Genomic DNA, 20,626 nt, shown 5'->3' with positions numbered 1-20,626 from the left:
GAATATTACGCAATGGTTGGCTGTAAAGAAATTAGCTTTCATGATGTCGGCTTGAAAAGATCTTTTTTTACAATTGTTGGGTATATGTGGTACATTTATATTGCGCAGAACTGTTGCTGTTGCTGCGCATGCGCACGTTGGTGAGCGCATGTACCGCATGTACATATGATAGTTGGCGGGAGAACCAGTCACTCGCAGTCACTCTGAGCGAGTAAGTTGGTATGTGAGCATGTGTGTTACCATGGGCCCAGGGGGCAATGGTGTGAAGTGCCGTAATGTATTTCTTTGTTGGCAATAAAGCCTAATTATTAAATCTATTAAGTTTTTACTCAATTGTTAACCTAAGAAACCTGAACAACAATAAATCAAGTACGGGAAATTTTTGAAAAATTAAAGATTGATGAATTAGCAAAGGAATACGGCTCTACAGTCCTAAGACTACCACCATATCATTGCGAATAAAATCCAATTGAGATGGTTTGGGCCCAAGTGAAACATTACGTCAGCATGAAGAATTCAACGTTCAAAAAGACAAGTGGAAAACTGAGAGCAGAAAGCTTTGATACTATTACGTCGGAGAACTGGAAAAACTATGTTGAGCACCTCAAGAAAGTGGAACATAAATCAAATCAAATGACATGTCGCATGCAGACAATTTGCAGGATGATATAGAGTTGATTGTTCGTCTGACATCCTCTCAGTCGACATGGTCTTCAACGCAGGACCCAGGGCCACAGCCGAGAACATCCCGCTACATGAAGGGAGTGCAAAGTCTCTCGGACTCCTAAACGAGAAGGTATGGAGGGACTGTTACCATTTATTACATTTTTTGTGTTTCTGCTGATTACGACGTTCGTGTACTATTAATCCTCAGGCAAGTAGTATTTATTGAGATTTGAAAAATTATTGCTATTCATGATTTATCTGCGTCATAAATTAGATCATAACGCTGGCCGAACGATAGCTAATAAATTGAAGAAGAGAACTAAGATTAAAAAACATGAGCACAGGCCCTAATAGGTGCGTCTATAGGCAATGCGTTAAAATACTTGTATTAAATGTTATCAGTAATGTTCTTTACTTACCTCGTCCTAAAATTTTGCTGGGTAAAAATAATTCTGGTGGTAGTGATTTATTTTACTAACATAATTACACAACATTTATTATCGTTTCGTTTTCATCGAGGTTATTGCGTTTTATCTCCTTGCATGAGTCGATAATGTTTGGATCCACACTGATATGAGAGAAAATTTCAAATAGGTTATGGATGGTTTTTCAAGTAGGACGTTCCATGGTTGATCTTAGGAGTAAAGGAGAAGAGTAGTAATAAGAATCGGCTACTACTTATTCCTGACGGTCTATTCGATTGGATGTGCCCCCAAAAAGTGCGTGTTTCGTGCTCTCTCTCTCTCTCTCGTCCGAAGAAGAGGAAGGACCATTGTTTTTCTGCCAATCCCTTATTGTTCTCTGTTTACTCAAAGTTGCATTGACGATAATTCGTCTTTCTCAAACAAAAACTGACATTGCTTAAGTGTTGATTTCACCACTGTAAATGGGTCAGGGACGCCGACTTACAAAAAATATTGGGGAGGGCCAAACCGGGATCTTGCCCCGGGAAATTTTATAAGTAGTGAGTTTTAAGTTTTTTAAGCATTTTAGAAGAGTCATATGATCAACATTAGAACCCTGATAACTCGAATCTCGATATCTGGACACTCCGGAGAAAATTAACAAGCCCGACACATTTTTTCCTAACACCTATAACGAATTTTTGAGGGGGCTCAGGCCCCCTCAGCCCCCATGGAGTCGGCGCCACTGAAATGGGTTGCTATTTAAATTGCCTTAAAGACTAAAATACTTCATATGTTTTCGAAGGCATTACTAAATACTTCTGGATTTCATTGTTTAATCAATATTGTGTCTAAGGGTTTCTTGTGTGTCAGGGTATATTCGTGTTTAAAGGTATTTTTTGTGTTTTTTGGGGGGTATTTCGATGTCTATTGTGTTATTTTTTGTTGTTATTTTGTTAACGGTTCATTAAAAGTGATTTATGGTAAAAGGAGAAGAACCGGAATCTTATTATTTAAGGGGGGAGTTTGGTCACAGTACGCAGCGATTCCTCTGTCCCCCACCAATTTTACTAGCTTTAGTGCAAATCCAACGGCGCTGGCCGCCCGAAATCGGTTTTTTGCCATCTTACGTCCACGTATTCTCGCATGTGTTCTAGCAATTCACCGCTTTACACGACGCAATTTGACTGCGCCTTCGTACACACGTCAGATAGTGCAAGAACGTAGCCCGTGTAAAACGGCCTTTATATCGTTGTCCCTATTTCGCAGCACCCATTAACTTTTATAAAGGAAACGACTCAACGATATACGAAACGAAACAACTTGTTAAATGCATTGAAGGCCTACGTAAAGTTACGTTTTCCTATAGGCCGTTTTACACGGGGCACGTACTTGCACAACCTGACGTGTGTACGAAGTCGCAGTCAAAATTGCGTCGTGCGAATCGGTGAATTGCTTGAACACATGCGAGAATGCGTGGACGTGAGATGGCAAAATATCCCGTTCTAATTTCGTTCATGCATTCGCGCAGTTCCACGCCATTTTAGAAATTACGCCTGCGCAATGCCGTGCCCCGGGTAAAACGGCATAAGAGCGACCAGGAGCGATCGCATAGCGATAATAGCTGAGTGATGATCGTAAAAGACTGCATACGCTGTTCTACAATGTCACCATTTTCCGACACGCGATGATTGTCGAAGTCGCTTTCTCTGATCGCCGAGCGATTATCGGAGGCTCCCCAGAGAGGTGTCGGAATCGCAGTCGCCGGCGATTCTTTGCGGGTGAAGACAGTGAAATCACGGCGTGCAGCTCAACAAAATTGGATTTTACATCGGAAAAGGATGAACAGCTAATGGGAAAAGTGTGAGAACATTCAGCGCTGTATACTCCTCTTTGGAGTTTGGAGACTGCTCAATTTCTCACTTCAGAAACAAATTGCAGTGCCTATTGGGAAAACACCAAGGCGGCAGCTTAACAAGCAATCATCGTCCGGCAAGCATCATCCAGCGATCATCGCTACCGTCGCTCCTTGGAAAACGTACCCTATAAGATGCGTATGCATCATATACCTCATTTGTTAATTGTCTGAAAATATACTTCGGCGGATCGGTCAATATACGAGAGAAAATAAGTTGACGTTCAGGAGGTGTATTTATTATCTAGCATGAGCTGCACAATACATGTGGTATTGAAAATGCACGTATCCCGCGTACATCGCCTTTAAAGATGTAGTAATAATAACATTGCTGGAGATGGGGATGTTGTTAAAATTTACTTCCTACTGGTACTATAGAAAATATCGTAACTCCAATTTCCAAACTGCGGCGAAAGTGGCGCTGCTACTTTCTTTGCAATACTTTTAAATCCGACTGTAACTTAAAAGATGCCTATGCATAACATACCTCTGTCGTTGATTGCTGATGTCCACAAGCCTTCCTCCGCGGAGAACTCAGGCCATTCGGTGTACACCGTGAGTCGAGTATCTGCGGCGTAGTCAATTTAAAAGGGTGTAATTGAGTGAGAGCTAGCGTCCTTCGGGAAGAGCAGGGGACGGAAGAATGGAGACAACACCTCAGGGGAGGAGAAAGTGGTCATCTTTCGTATCACAGTTAACCGGACACATGTGTCATGAAGAGATCATAGTGCTGCTTCTTTTGTCACTAACACGGAAGTTGTGGTGATTTCCTCATTGATTTAATTCATATCGATGCGCTGTTAGGGTGATAAGCCAGCCAAGGTGGCGGCAGGGGTAACTCCTTGCCTGCCAAAGCGTATCAATACTTTCTATCCTGCCTGGGATTGCTAGGCATGGGTAGTTCTAAATTATGTTCCGTCTGATAAATATCAAAATTATAGTAATTGGGGAACCTGTTTGCTAATGAGAAATTAGTATTAAATCATGACCAGTGGCTTATCATTCCTTATGTGGTAGAAATATGTTGACGCAGTGGCGTAGCCAGGGGGGGGGTCCGGACGCCCCCCCGAAATATAAAAGCACAATTATTTTCCTTAATAAAAGATATCAATTTATTGAAAAATCATGAATTTACAAGTATATTTTAACAAATGAAGTTTTTTTGATTGTGAAAAGTGTTCAAATTAGTTTAAAACCCATTACCCTATTAAAAAAAAAATCCCCCTGGTTTTTCCCCACTGGTTGAATTTATGATAATACGCCGCATTTCTAGAGGAAATAATATCAATTTCAAACGCCTAAAAATGTGATCATTTTTCTTATCGTGGCAATCCGGATGCTTGAGGCTTGAAGAAACATTATGGTTACAGATGTAGTCATATTTCACACTATCAGAGTTTTTGTCAGTCACGGATGTCGTGGCAACTTTCTCACTTTTTAAAATACTTTTTGAAGACGACAGCTTAAGTCGTCATTTCTCTTGATAAGTCTGGATGCCAGGCTACGGGTTGTATTTAAGGATATGCTAGAATTTTATCTGGTGCGACCACGGTTTAGGTCATTTTGCACCTATAAAAAATAAGAAAAACGACTTTTATGTTCATACTATTCAACTTATTGATGTTACAATTTCTTAAGAATTCCGGTTGTTCGTTAAACTTAATTATAAATTCAATATGCACATTAATGTTGCCAAGAATTATGTTAATGTCGCCAGATATATTCAACACATTACGTATACCGCGATATTCAACGCATTCAGACATAAGCTGAGGATGAAGTCGCAGTCCTCACAACGGGGTGGGATTTTTCCTTCCGTAAATAGGTATGAGTGTGTTAGGGCGCAATGCCCTGTCCTTCACCTGCGTTTACAGTAACATGTTATATAAACAAGTTACCTATAACATGTTTTGCGAAAAATTTACAAATCTGGGTAGAATTCTACAAGTAAAATTGTGTAATAAAACAAGTTTTTCGTTTCCCGCTTCGTTTTCCAGAGCCGGATTCAAAAGTATTGTATCTTCTATATTATTTCTACTGTATGGATACTTTTTTCTCAACTTATACGCAATCAAACTCTACAAATGAGGTACCAAAATGCACAGATTTTATCAGAGAATATGCGACGGCATATCTTACTTCCTAAATATTGCTATTGCTTCCTAAAATAGGTTTTTAAATAATTTAAAAAAAAAAGACAAAAACCTGTATATATTCCTGACGTTAACGGCGCACAAACTGATACATTTGTTCATTTGCACCAATATCTCGCATTATTTAAATAACTTTTATCAAAATGCGGCTGATTCCACATTCAAGTCTCTTGTTGATACGTAAGTATGAGTCATCATGTGCGTTTAACAGAGGATAGTAAATTACTTCCAATGTTGTGTTTAAAGAGGTCCTCTGACCTCAATTTGTACATGAACATTCCAATTAAATTTGTACATAAGACCCTGCCTTTTTTTCTACATTTTAAAATTAGAAACGCGCCTATCCCTCTGTGGACCTGCATTGAAAAGAGCGGGGGAAGGCCGCTGGGAGCGGGCGTATCACGCTCGTACATATTTATTGTACTATAAAAAGGTCGGATATTGGTAGTAGTAGTAGTGTCGCGACCCGGCCCCGGATAAGCCGGGACTCGAATCCGAACTATTTTAACGTGGGCTCTTGCCCTTGGCGTCGGGTATCAATGATAGTACATGGATTGCATTTTAATAAAAGAAAAAGGAACTCTACCTTTATTTCCGGCAACGGCACGAATCACCCTGGGAGGCTGGAGAAGGCGGCAGCACGCTGTGGCGACAGGCGATAGACTGGCAAATACTGGTCTAGCGATGGGTAGGGCGCGAGGAATTTCCCAAGTTCCCGGAGGGGGAAGGGATTATGAAGTCTAAATTTCGCAAGTAACGGAAGCTGATGGCGAAAATGGCCCACAAGAGAGGGCCTTAAAGCAAAGAGAGTGAAAGCAAAAATACCAAATCCCGGGAAGCGGGTATCGACGAGCCAAGCAGGCGCGAGACAAGAGTTTACAACAATCAAGGCGTGTACAATCACGCCTTTCGCGATCAAAACTTCACCCCGAAGTAGTCGAAGACTCGAAGTAGAAGACGACCTCAAGTATCTCCCGGTTTACCTTTATATAGTGTCTCTCGAATGATGTAGAGACGTTCAAAAAGCCCAGGTGGGGGGTATTCCGCGAAAACATATCTTTTAAGCTAGACCCCCCCCCCTTCGAAAAGTTAGAACCCGTGAGCGTTCCATTAATGGTGTTTATTCCTATTTGCCAGTCTTTCGGTCATTGCCTTTCCTTCTCCTCCTCCCGGATCTCCCATTTTATGAAAAACAGGGCTGTTTGTGCATCGTCCTCTGCCTCGCAAACAGCCCTGTCCTCCGCGAAATAATTTGCAAATGGCCCCCGAATTTCGGGCCATTACAATACTCCCTCCTTTCGCGAAATCGAGCAGCCTCCGACGAGGCTACTCGCATTTTTATGTGCCTGTAAATGCCGTTTTAGTTCTTAGGTAGGTTTCCTCTTTCTCACTTTATTAACACTCATTCCTCTTTTTAGACAGTACAAACACAGAGAAAGAAGAAAGAAAAATACACACAAATAGAAAGGCGGGAACCAATCGGTTCCCGTAAAAAGGACAGCAAAAGAAGAAGTAATAATGCCAAGAAAGAAAATCACACATAGCTGTCCGTGAAGTTAGGTATCTATATTTAACCCTAGAGTGGTGACGTGAATTTTTGGTTCACGAGTGGTGACGTCGGTCTCCTGGACCGATGTGGTCTCTTATGCTGTTTGGAAGATTAATTGAGTTGAATTACTTTGAATTAGCTTCATAATACGAAAGTGTATTGCTAATTATAAATATTTATTTCATATTTTCATTAAATACACAATTTTTTCAACTTTTATTCATTTAAATGCTGAAGAATTGGAAGATATATTTATACATCGGCATCTTGTCATTAGTACACAAAAAATCCGATACACGGTATTGATAATTACCAATAGAGTTAATTTAAATTACATGCCATACATTAAAAACATATTCAATCATACATAATCAGGAATTTTTCAGGAATATCAGTGTCAAAAGAAGGCTTCTGAATTTTTGACATAAAACCTTTCGCATAGCAAGGTTACGTGTTCAAGGCAGAGAAATGAGTTACCAATTTTACAAGAGTATCGCGTTTTACGATTCCTCTTACTGTCACAATATTTACAGCGCCCAATCTGCCCTTCAGTAAGATTAGGAGGTAATTCTGATGGCTTAATGGTCAGTAGTTCATTTATCCGTAAACGAGCGATTCGTAGTATGTTTCCCATGGATGCACGATTCCTAAGATGTTTTTCAATCAGGGAAAATGCAATTCCTTCAATAAATTTACACCGCACAAGGCTTTCTTTCTTGTTGTTTATAGTGTATATTACTTGAGAGTTTATTGTTGATATATTCAATAATGAATAAAACGCGACCATTTGCCAAAGCCTTGTTGGTCTAGCGCAGTTGTAGTTAGCACGCAACCTATTCACAACATCTACTCCACCTTTTGTGCTGTAATAGGTGAAAATGATATCAGGTTTTGTAGTTATTGCATCCACTTGGTCATAGTCGTGCATGCTTGAAATCAAGAGAACATTTTTTCCTTTTCTAGGGACGTACGAAACTAATGTACAATTTTTCCTAAAACCAAACAGACATGATTTCACTTTACTTCCCTGTTCTTGAACGAATTCTGGTGGTAAGCCGCGTTTATTTTTTCTGATTGTGCCCACTGAAGTCAGCTGATAGATATTCAGCAGCCTCTCAAGAGGCTCAATGCTTGTGAACCAGTTGTCCATGGTAACATTACGGTTAGTGTAATAAATTGGCTTACACAAGCGTTCAACCACGCCAAATGCTCTATTGTCCATTGAATACGGTCCTTCGGGTTGTTTTCCAACGTAAATCTCTAAGTTGGACGTGTAATGCATTTTTGCATCGCAGAAGGAAATGCTTTTATTCCATATTTGGCAGGTTTATTTGGTATATACTGACAAAACCCACAGCGACCTCAAAATGCCTCCAACTTCTCGTCTATGGTAACCTGGGCAGATAAGCTGACATTATTTTTGCAGTTTTCGACAAACAAATCAAATACCTCTCGCACGGGGACAAGCTTATCAACTTTATGTCCTTCATCTCTAGTTTCTTTGTCATCAAAAGTTAGATGACGCAGCAGAAATCGGAAACGCTGAAGTGACATGACAAGACGAAATCTTTCAATTGAATTGCTTTTGGTACTAAAAAGGTTTTCGGCATTTTCGCGATTACTTTTATTGATACCATAAAGCAGCAGCAATCCCATTAGTGCTTCAATTTCATGAAAATTAGTAGGTCTTGCGTACGTGCTACGCCCGTAATTAGGAGAAACCTTATCAATGACTTTGTTAGTACAATTGGTAATCATATTTATTATTGAACTGTCAAAAACAACATCGCCATGATTCTAGAGCACTTGTTATTCCTTTCGTTTTTCCTCTAGGCCCTGGTAATTGTGTAATTATATTTTTTGAACGCGTTATTACGCTTTGTTTTGGTGTCTTCTTTCTCCATATGGTGGTCCCATCTTTCCCGGTGAAGATATCATCCTCTTTCATTGCTTCTCCGTCGTCCATGTCCCAGTCTTGCTCCGAGTCACTGCTCTCTTCTCGCACCTCCAAAAGATCTTCTTCGTCATCGTTGTTGTCATCAAAATGCAGGGATTCTTGCGGTTCTCTCTCTACTTCGGACAGAAACCGTGACACCCTCTGTTGTTCCTCTTCATAACTCATCACTCCAACAAATTTCAGTAATAAAAACATATTTAGAGGAAAATTGGATGCAACATATGGAACAGTAATGTACGGCATAAGGTATAAAAATTCAAAGATGAAATAGCTGCGTAGCGTACTCACCAAGTTACATAAGTGCATTCTGAGCTATCGCAAGAGTTGCAAAAGGAGATTCACAAAAGAGAGTAGATAGGCAGATTATATCCCGTCGAGATAATGATAAAACTATAAGTTATTTCATATAATGCCATTCATCTCGTTCAGTTATTATGAACCAGAGATACGTACTAACCAAAAGAAATTATGTACTCGTATATTCTAAAATTAATTATTTGCGGGAATATAATACGCAATTTCCAATGAATGCACTCCAAAATTTATAACGCACCTGTTAGTGTCGTTGTGCTTGGATGTTTTTCCTAGACAGCGGCGTCGTTCCACAAGCAGGTCTAACAACTGCGCGCACACAGTGACTGACTCGTGGAAAAAGGATTCCATGGCCTTATATAGGGTACATGTAACTTCCAAGACTTGAAATTTGAATCCAAGGGATGGTGAAAGCAGCATCATTGTAATCTATTTTCATGATACATCAATGTTACACTTCCGGTCTGTGAGACCGGGCGTCACCACTCCGGCAACAAAGTAAAATTTCAGAACATGAGTGGTGACGCGCGGTCTCGCAGACCGAAAGTAGCAATAAGTATCAAATTACTCTGACGATGTGATTTTTTCGGTCACATATCGGAAGAGCAGCGTGAAATAGGAAGCTACTGAAAAGCATAAACTGCAACATTATATACTTCGCTTGAGACACCGATGAGAAATAATCTTCGGTCTGTGAGACCGGGCGTCACCACTCTAGGGTTAATACATGAATTAGAAAACAAAAAAAAAATAAAATGTTCGTGTCATCACTCTTCACTATAATGTTCATAATCCCCGCACATGGAGGGGGTGGCACAGGCGCACTTCCAGGTTGGGTGCCCCTGCCACGGGTATTCGCCCAAAAAGGAGCACCGCCTCCGTCTCCTCCCGCGTTTGGAACCGTAACCAAAAGGTGGGGCCGTCGTCGTTGCCCCACTCCCGGCTCTCCAACGGGCGGGCCGCGTACACCAGGTCCTCCCTCCACTGGTAGGGGTCAGCAGCCCAGGGGATCCCATCTACTTCCACCCAGAACTCCCCCCATCGCTCTGCTGACCTCCACCCTTGATTGGTCGCTTGGGGGACTGGCATATTATTAGACTATAAATGGAGATGAGAAAAAAAAGAGGAATGAGTACCAAACATATTAGTCAATTTGGAAAGTAGAAAAAAAAAGAATGTTTGTATATATAACCACACATTAGTCCATATCCCGTGAAAAGTTTGTGACACTGATCACACAAAAAAATAAATAAAAACGAACGACGAGAAAACAGAAAAAAAAATTTAAAAAAAAAATGAGAATAGTCTATAGGGGTCGGGGTATTCTTCCCCGTTGAAGAAGGGGGCTCTCTGGATCCGGGGGCGTTTTCGTCTCTTCTTCTTCCGCTGGGGCCGGGGGGGCGGTGGGCGGTGCGCGCGTGTGTCGCCACACCGTCTCCTCAGTCGCCGCTGGGATGAGCCTTGGGGTAGGCGCCGAATGGAGTTGCAGCCATTCCGTTTCTTCTCGCGCCGCTGGCACTGGTGCCGGCTTCGTCGCCCTCCTCCTCCATCGGCGGATGATCAGGCCGCCTACGATGAGTAGGATGACGAGTAGCAGCAGTGCCCCTCCAATGTAAGGGAGAAATGACGCGGTGCCGCCTATCCCCGTTGTCTCCTCCAGGTCCTCAGCCTCCGACAGCATCCTCTCCACCTGCGCCGTCGGGATGTCAGCTCCTCCGCCGGGCGCTGCTGCCGCTGCCGCGATGATGTATGCGAGCCGTTGCTGACGTTCGATGGTGGGGGTGTTGATGTAGTCGCGCAGTCTTGCCGGCAAAATCCGGTGGATGTCCGGCATAGCGACCTCCTCTGCTCTTGGCGAGACGCGTTGGCTGCGGTGCTGATATGCCGTTAGCACCTGCCCCTCGCTGTAGGCCGAGCAACCTTCGTTTAGGTCCACGACGCCCGTCCCGGCGAGAAAGGTCTCGGTCACGTTGAGCGACTCCTTTCCCGCGGGGCATCGCTGCAGGAGGCGGCTGCGGTGCGGCACGCTGAAGACCCAGCGGTTGGTGCCTTTGCTTCGGAAGAAGCGGGGATTGGGGTGGGTGATAATCCGGGTGTCACAGTCAAGGGGTTTGTCCTCTCCCGTGTAAATTCCATACAGGCAAGATGAGTATGGATACTCTGTCACTTGTTGCCTAGGGGGCATATGGTCAAGGGGCCATAAGTACATGCATACAGGTCTCCATCATACAGCAGCATGTGTCTTAACCTATTTTCTGAAACGGCTAGATAAGGCGCCTCCGGGACTATTTCAATTGATGCGTTTAATTTTGGCAATCTGACGGGGAGTGGCACTACTTTGAAAAGCCGAAATAATTGGTTCCCTGATTGCATCGGGATCTCCGCCATAATTCTGATTTTTCCTTCTACGATGGCGTAAGATACGCGTGCCAACGCGTAATATTTGTAAATCTCTGAAGGAGTGAGGGGGAAGGGGAATTTCATTCCAGTCGCAAGGTGTGGCTGGATTTGTTTTAAAGAGCTTAATAGGTCAGCGGGGTTAATAAAATAAGGGCTAAGCTGATTATGAATTGTGCTCTCCCAGGCGTGTTCAAGGAGGATGAGGTCTTCCCTGATTTCAGCCAGTACTGCTTCTAATTGACGGAAGCAAGACGAAATCGCGAACGTACTCGCCAGGCGGTGAGCCATAACTCGCAAATCTTCGCCCAAATCAATGTTAATGAGATTAACTTCCTTTGCGAGTCGTTCTGTTACCCTCGCGATTTTCTCGACGATTGCTTTATTTTTCTTGGCCATGGTGTACGTGGAATTTATAAGTGACGCCTGTAGTTGAATTACGTGAATGTTTTTATTGATGGCGGAATGGAGAGTGCCATCTTCCTTTATTAATTTTGCGAAATCTGCCTCTGTCGCGGTCCCGAATAAAAATTTCATAATTTCGCCGCCAACGTTAATAAGGCCTCTCCTTTGTCTTTTCAACGAATCCTCAAATTTCCAAAGTTTAATTAACAGTTTATTTATGGCCGTTTCTAATCGACTACCCTCCGTTATGAGGATATCCTGGACAATGGATTTGAAATCGGCTGTCAAAAGGGTTTGGTTTCCAACGTCAGTCGGTGTGGTCCCCTTACCCTTCGCTAATAACGTCTGCACCTCCGTCATGAGGTGGCTTGTCACGTCAATGTAGTGGTCAATGTCGATATTAAATCCCAATACCCAGGTTTCACCCCCTAGGAGGAACTCTCCTTCCTCCAAAAAGGCTACGCCCTTCCCTACATATTCCGTCTCCTCCTGTTTTGCGCTGGTCACCGCGCAAACGGCCAGGACCACCATCCACCAGGTAGTCATCCTTGGTGTTGGCTGAAACATGTTTTCAAAAAACATTGCCATTATTTTGTCATTAATTTCTATATTCTAATCGTACCCATAAATGAATGCAACAAAAAAAAAGGAATTTCAAAGCAGAGTTTATCTGAGCATTACGAAACCAATATACTCAAAGCATTATATTTAAATTGATACGAGGGCATTGCATTGCAGATATATATATTTTAAATTTACGTGTGGGAGAGCAACGACACCTAAATATCAGAGTGATTTGAATTAATCCTCTTCTTCCTTTAATTACCAAATATGAGTCTGTAATTGATGCCTTAGTTGATTTAGTTTTTTTTTTCGTTATGCCCCCTGAGAAGACAAATGTGATTGGACTGTGACACCGGAAAGAGAAAGGCATAGGTTTATCTCTGCGGTTGATCAGGAAAAGAAACTTTTAGTTCTGTAAGATAAGCATTGAGAATCAACCACAATTGGAAATAAACACACTGTAAACCCATCATAACAAGGAGTAAAATAAGTTGTTATACAAAAGAGCAAACACCAAAAAAAATATTGTGTATGATATCTTGTTTTGTCAGTTTTTGTTCATAGCTTGATGACATAGCGACAAGATATCTTAATTGGTCATGCCATAAAGCAAGTCTTTTGATTGTCAAAACATCACAAAAACCCATGAATCAGAAAATAAAACAAAAGGACAATCAAATATTTAAAATATTTCAATAATCACTTCCTCTGAATTAGAGGATAACGAGAAAACAAATTAAAATTCTAGTCATTTCCATCACCCATGCCGGAACTGATGTCACCACTGCGGAGGAAGAGATCCTCGGCTGCGTAGTGCGTACGGCGGTGCCGGGGGAGGGTGCGGTGCTGGTTGAGGGGACGGGACTCTTGTCACTGCACTGGGGAATACACAGGGAGGGGGGGCGGGAGGGGAAGACTTCTTAGCGTTGTCTTCTTTCACTTTCACTATTTCCCGTCGTCGGAGGGGAGTGTTTAGAGGGGTATCACCAATCTCGGGCTCTCTACACACCTTCAAACGGTTCACATGCACTAATTGTATATCCCTAGGGTCTATAGTACTGTGAATCCTATAGTTCACTGGGCTAGTCTGTTCCGTCACTTTATACGGACCTGTTAGGCGTTCTTGAAAGTGAAAAGGTGCAAATCCCAAGGCATAGTTTGTCACAGCTGGCTATTCTGAGACGTCACACAACAACATATTTATGCATATTTTGGAAATGGAAATCCTCCATTTCCGGATCACTACAATACTCCCTTCTTTATTAAAATTGATTGATCTCTCACGAGATCGATCACATTTAAACAAAATATAAAAAATTAATTACAAAAACAATTAACCATTAAAATTTCCCGTTGCACCAAAAATAATTCACTGCTAATAAATTTAAAACACGTTAAATTGCAATATTCAACAAAAAATAAAAGTATTTATACACAAGGAAACAAAGAAATACCATTATATCGTCCGTATTCCTAATTCTGTTTCACTTCTATATTTTCAATCCTTTTTTTTATTATCACTAAAAACGAAACAACACAAAAAGAAATAATTCAGAGTAAATTGGAAAGAAAAAGTTTTTAAATGACAAATATGTCAAGTCCTATTGATTTAAAAAACTTAATACATACAAATTTTCAATATCACTTCTATTCCACATGTTCACTTCACTTGTTCACTTTTTATCACCCTCCTTTGCTGTGCTTTAAGTCCATTGTTTATTCACACAGATCCAAAGTGACTATTCGTCGCCGTAGCGAATACCAGTTCACTGTTTTCTTGAGGAATTTAAGGGGGGGATAAGATGAGGACAACATGGGCACACTTCACTTTGTTTTCTTTCACTCATTACACGCTAAACACCAATTGTTTGTGTTATTTTTCACTCTTTTACACTCAATAAAATTTTCAAGGATATGTTTTACTAGTGCCTTAATCTTTTCCCTAGCCGGCGTATGCTATATTATGTCATTAAACTTATGGTTTCAATTACCCCTTATGATAATCCCGGTCAACTTGTAAAATTCCTCACACTCTTGGGACCCATCCCTTGTTAATATCCCTTTTGTACTTTAAGCATATTCCCTCTTTAAAATCACAACTATCTATCCTCTCTCTCTTTTCATTTTTCCACCCGGGATCGTTTCCCTGTTCGTACCATATCAACGTTTGATTCCCCCAAAAATCAAGCGTAGGTTAACAACTCCCGAAAGGTTACGAGACAGTGCGTCTGCATTATAGTGTTTTTACAGGCATGTATGGGATTTGGAAAATTGTACTCGCTCAATGGAAGGTACCCGCGCCTCACGCTTGTGGATCGGTACTTCAGCGAAAATATCAATTCCAATTTCAATTATCAGCTAACCCATTAAAGCCTTTAAACTAAATACGTAACGAGATACTATATTTAGAACACTAGCAAGAGGCATTCCCTTAGGTGGCGCCGTAGTCTCACCCCGCATTGTTTAATTGCCGGCTGGCGCAAGTGACTACATATGGCATGTGGCATTCTAATGAGCCAATACTTGCTTCTAAAGCATGACTGATTTTGAATGCCAAAAAAGGTTCAATGAAATCGAGGTACCGAAGTACAGGTCAATTACTCTAGAAGTCCCTCAATGTCGCAAACGCAGCGACGGCTTCTATAGACCATTTCAATTCCAAACCTTAGTTCCAATATGCTCAATTCTCAATATTACTCTAATCGGAAACAATTATTAGAGCAACAACTACCCAGATTTCGCTCATTACCCGAGCCCTATCTCTTACGGGTTCCAGTGGGACCAATTGCTCAACTTGAGGAGGATTCCCATACTCCTCGGGACAAATAGGGGCTTCAAAATTATTAATACTAGCTATCGAATAAGAAAATTCAGAAAACTAATATCTAATTACCGGCCAAGAAAATTCATAAAGAGGCATAGCAATCATTTCCTTGATATTTTCTATTCAAAGTTCTTATTAAATGTCGTAATCACCATTGTCCTTCGTTGTCGGTGATGATCTTCTTTCTTCTTTGCGCCAACTACTTGCACTGCTTCCTTGGTGACACCACCGCTCTGGAAGCGAAGTGAAAGTATCCCGGCGACAGTTTGTCTCTGCGATTCCTCCGGCTCTGAAGGCATTGGTCAGCGGTCGTTGTCCGTCTGAAAAGGTGCCTCCTCCGAAATACCGCATTGTTATGACAGATATTTTGGTTTCAGCGCTCCCGGACTTTACCGTTACTCGTGAAATAGATGGGCGAGCAATTGCCACTCGCATCCACCGTTTACCACCAAGCTCTACTTCCCGAGAAAGTGTTTCCTGACACATCAAATATAGTTTTTCTGGCAATTTAAAGTATTACGCGGAATTCATTACCCCAAAAATTAACTCTAGAGACGCAAAGAATGTAAAGTGAGTGTGATTATCGTTCCGACGCGTGTAAGGTGATCATAAATGAGCCTTACACTACCTAGGCAATAATCCCACAGTCTTTTGGGATGTAATTACCACTCCCTCCCACAGGGGGGCTATGGCAAAACAATCCCACCGCTGCCACCATTGTCGCGACCCGGCCCCGGATAAGCCGGGACTCGAATCCGAACTATTTTAACGTGGGCTCTTGCCCTTGGCGTCGGGTATCAATGATAGTACATGGATTGCATTTTAATAAAAGAAAAAGGAACTCTACCTTTATTTCCGGCAACGCCACGAATCACCCTGGGAGGCTGGAGAAGGCGGCAGCACGCTGTGGCGACAGGCGATAGACTGGCAAATACTGGTCTAGCGATGGGTAGGGCGCGAGGAATTTCCCAAGTTCCCGGAGGGGGAAGGGATTATGAAGTCTAAATTTCGCAAGTAACGGAAGCTGATGGCGAAAATGGCCCACAAGAGAGGGCCTTAAAGCAAAGAGAGTGAAAGCAAAAATACCAAATCCCGGGAAGCGGGTATCGACGAGCCAAGCAGGCGCGAGACAAGAGTTTACAACAATCAAGGCGTGTACAATCACGCCTTTCGCGATCAAAACTTCACCCCGAAGTAGTCGAAGACTCGAAGTAGAAGACGACCTCAAGTATCTCCCGGTTTACCTTTATATAGTGTCTCTCGAATGACGTAGAGACGTTCAAAAAGCCCAGGTGGGGGGTATTCCGCGAAAACATATCTTTTAAGCTAGACCCCCCCCCCTTCGAAAAGTTAGAACCCGTGAGCGTTCCATTAATGGTGTTTATTCCTATTTGCCAGTCTTTCGGTCATTGCCTTTCCTTCTCCTCCTCCCGGATCTCCCATTTTATGAAAAACAGGGCTGTTTGTGCATCGTCCTCTGCCTCGCAAACAGCCCTGTCCTCCGCGAAATAATTTGCAAATGGCCCCCGAATTTCGGGCCATTACAGTAGTTTTGGCGTTACGGGTGCGTCGACAGCTAAGGTCATTAGCACCACGCGCAAACGAATTCCGACATAAGCATAGACTATAATATAATATAGTACTATAATTTCAGTTCAGTGCGGCACTATTGACATTATTGATGTACACGTCAAGCCAATCAATCAAAGCCATTATTGATATACACGTCAATCCAGTCCTCGTTTACAGATATTATATAGGGCGATTTGGATATCTTGCACAATAGGGTGCGTCGGGAAAATAGTAGCGATAGATTGCAGCGAGCTCTTTGAGTCGGTGCATATTATGGTGGTAGGGTTGCAATCGTCGGCGACCATCCCCAACACCATCTTAATGGCGATGAGCTCCGCTGTGTATATGCTACACAACGGGCTGAGTCTCGTCTGCATGATGCCGTGGTATGCCGAGGACACTGCGCAGGCACAGGCGGCTTCCGACTTGGATCCGTCTGTATACACGAGTCGACTGCCCTTATGGCGACAGACGAATTCAATGAAATGATACTGATACTCTGAAGTAGTGGAGTATTCTTTCTGGAGTCCTTTAAAACCATCATAAATTTTGGGATGTGGAATTATTCATGGCGGGATATCGGGGTAAACGATTGGAGCTGCATCCGGGAGTTGAATTCCGGATGCTTCGATGAACTCTTTCAATCGTATACATAGTGGCTTAGTGGCTCTCGTTCTTACAATAAAAATTCTTAAAAACTTTGGATTAAAAACAATGTTAAAACACGGGTGACCTCTTGAGGCTAAGATTTTCGCCGCGTAGTTCAACATCAGGATGTTTCTTCGGCTCTGCAAAGGCGGCTCTCCAGCGTCTGCATAAATGCTGAGCACCGGGCTGGTGCGGAAGGCACCAGTTGAGAGCCGCAATCCTGTGTTGTGCAGCGTCGTCAAGGCTCTTAAAATTGACTCGCGGCCAGACGAGTAAATAAAACTCCCATAGTCCAGCCTGGACCGAACAAGTGCGCGATATAGTAAAAGCATCATGCTGCGGTCGGCGCCCCATGAGGAGTGGGTTAAAAACTTTAAAATATTTAGGGTCCTAAGACAATTTATGGCTGGTTAAAAGTAAAGCAAAGGTCAATAGTCGAATAATTGCCGTTAAAACTATTAAACCTAGTTTTCTTTCCGTCATTTAATAAAACCAGGTTAGAGACAGCTAAAAACTGCGATAAAATGCGTCCTCTCCGATTGCACTGTGCTCTGGAGCTACCCCATAGTGTATCATGGGCATTAAAATCACCTACTATAATAAAGGGTTTGGGCAGTTGGCCGATAAGGGCGTCTAGGTAAAAAAGGGTCACCGGTGCCCCCTCTGGAAGGTATACTTTACATAGAGTCACCGACTGGGGGCCATGCAGCGTTACCGCTACCGCCTGAAAAGGCGTGTTAAGTGCCACCCGGGAGACATGAAGGGTCTCCCTAGTGGCGATCATAACACCACCGTGTGCCCGTTGCCCACTCGTGTCGTCAAATCTAAAAACGTTAAAACCACTTAAAATACCCTTGTCCGTTGCTTTAAAATGTGTTTCTTGCAGGCAAATGCACGTTGGATTAATATCACCCAGTAAAATGGCCTGCTCCTCCTTGTGCCGATAAAAACCATTGCAATTCCATTGCAAAATAAAAGCCATGATTAAAGATAAATAAGTAAAAGGTATATAAAAACTTTAACTGCGTGAAGGGTGTTCAACGCCGAAGTCGATTCTTCTTTGTCTTTTTCTTGGCTTGGAGGATCTCTGTCTCTGAGAGACTTTCGTCTTCCTCCATTGACTCCGGTTGGTTCAGTTTACATTTTGTGACGCCGGAGGTAATTGGGGGTGGCGTAACCTCACGCTTCTTTTGCGTTATGCCAGTGGTTTGGTTGGGTGGGTTCCTTTTAGGGGAACCCACACCGGTGGAATTATGTTTAGCAGCCGGTTTAGATGCCTTATCCGGTTTGGCAGCTTCTACGGTGTTATTGTCGTTCTTGGTAATAGTCTCGGTTTGTGTCCCAATTGAGGCCTTAGCGACAGTTGATTCGACTACCTTAGCAAACGATTTCGAGAAGGTTGGGGCAGTTATTGATCTGTACTTCTTTCTAGCGTCGAAATATGTTACTTTCTCTGTTGTCTTTATTTCCATTATTTTACGTTCTTCTAACATTTTTGGACATTTGCGGGTGTGCGCCCTCGCAGTTCACACATTGCGGGCCCTTGGGACAGCTGGAGTCACCGTGTGCATCCTGGCCGCAGCGTGGGCAGGTGGCCTTGCCCTCACATCGCGTTGCGATGTGACCGAAGCGCTAGCACTGGAAGCAGCGCATCGGGGCTGGTATGAATGGTCGCACGGGAACTGATTCATACCCTACGAACACCTTGTCGGGGAGCCGGTCGCACAAAAACGTAAGCACTACGGATGTGGTATTTGTGATTTCTCCATTCCGTTTTGTGGTTAGTCGACGAACATCGCTCACTCCCTGAGATGCCATCTCATGCTTTATTTCATCGACTTCCACATACAGAAGATCGTAGTGACTAATTACGCCCCGACAAGTGTTTAGGGTTCGGTGGACCTCCACTGTCACTGGGATATCATTCAACAGCTTCATTTTAAGGATTATCTCGCTTTGCGCCTTGTTCGATGTTTCAATTAATAGGGTCCCGTCGCGTAACTTCTTTGCAGACTTTATGTCTCCCGTTACTGCTGCAGACTTTACGGTTTAAGAAGGGGGACACTTTTTTCAGCGTTTCCCCTTCCTTCTGGCTTTTCATTATCAAGAACTTGTTGTTTTTCATTTCTCCCCCGCCCGTTTCCGGACGGGATCTTTTTGGAGGTGGAGATAAATTGTTATCCATAGACTAACCCTTTATTCATCCCCTGGGCTCCCCACCCACCACGGAGCCACACATTTGGGACGCCACCCGCAAGCCGGAATGGACGTCAGGGCTATCCAAGGGATATAGGAACCTTCGATAGGGGGTCTCTTTTGGGTTAGAACCTCCAGCGCGGGGGCCCTCCGATCCCACACGCCTTCGGCCGCCCTACGGAGACCCCCATATCTCCAGCACTAACCCGTCCTGGCGTACGCTCGGAAGGAGCCGCCAAGCTCCCCAGCCGCCAGGAGCCGATTGACCGAGCTGGGCTCTTCTCGGCCGCCCGTTTTTCGGGGAATCCAGGGCCGAAGTGGGGTATTGAACTCCGGCCCATACCGGGTTTCCGACGCCCAGCTGGGTGCCGGAGAACTCACCCACCAGGATCCCTTTCTCCACAAAGGAAGAGATCACTCTCCTCCCCCCGTGCGGGGATCCAGTTCGTTATGGCATTAAAGTATCAGTCTCAATCTCAATTAGCTCGTAAACGAAGGGTATTTTCTTGAAAATGAATAACCATCGGGAAGATATTATGTCGAAGAATTATAGTAATTAATAAGCTATTCAAAACATTGCCATCGCAATTTAAATCTGTCCGATCATTATCATTTAGGTATTGATTTGTACTTCAGTACATTTTTCACAAATACCTAAATTGCAATGAAAGTCTTAAAGAGTTATATTGTTATCAATTGCTATAGAATGTTACTAAAATTGAATGCCAATCAATGCTATTGAAATGTCAACTATTTATGTTAGGGGTTTCACTTACCCCGGTGTTCCTTACGCAGTTAATGGGTATGTATAAATATTTATAAAAAAATAACCTGTTTTTCGAGCACAGAATAGATACTTGTTAGGAAGTTGAGCCTAGCATTTTGCTCGCCACGTTGATGCATGCACATAAATATGAAAGATGCCATGTGTAAATGTAATAAATAGGTAGATTTCCTGCAGGATAGGTGCATAGCAAATGATATAACCTTGTTTTTATTACTAATATTCTATATTTTGAGGGGAGGATTGTGCACTCTCAAGTCATGGAATTTCTATCATCATC

At 42.9% G+C, this 20,626-nt stretch overlaps 1 protein-coding gene across 1 annotated transcript in view; it reads right to left on the bottom strand.

Annotated features, from left to right (window-relative positions):
• Nucleotides 1–3,611, bottom strand: part of LOC124162713 (toll-like receptor 6) — a 30,777-nt gene extending 27,166 nt beyond the window's left edge. Inside the window, exon 1 of the mRNA XM_046539323.1 lies at nt 3,473–3,611. The gene's annotated coding sequence lies outside the window, so the exon portion shown is untranslated. The remainder of the gene's footprint in view (nt 1–3,472) is intronic.
• Nucleotides 3,612–20,626: the final 17,015 nt, after the last annotated feature.

This window comes from Ischnura elegans, chromosome 7 (assembly GCF_921293095.1).
Source record: "Ischnura elegans chromosome 7, ioIscEleg1.1, whole genome shotgun sequence".
NCBI classification, from domain to species: Eukaryota; Metazoa; Arthropoda; class Insecta; order Odonata; family Coenagrionidae; genus Ischnura; species Ischnura elegans.
The sequence above is the reverse complement of the archived record's forward strand: the minus strand, read 5'-3'. Positions and strand labels throughout refer to the sequence as shown.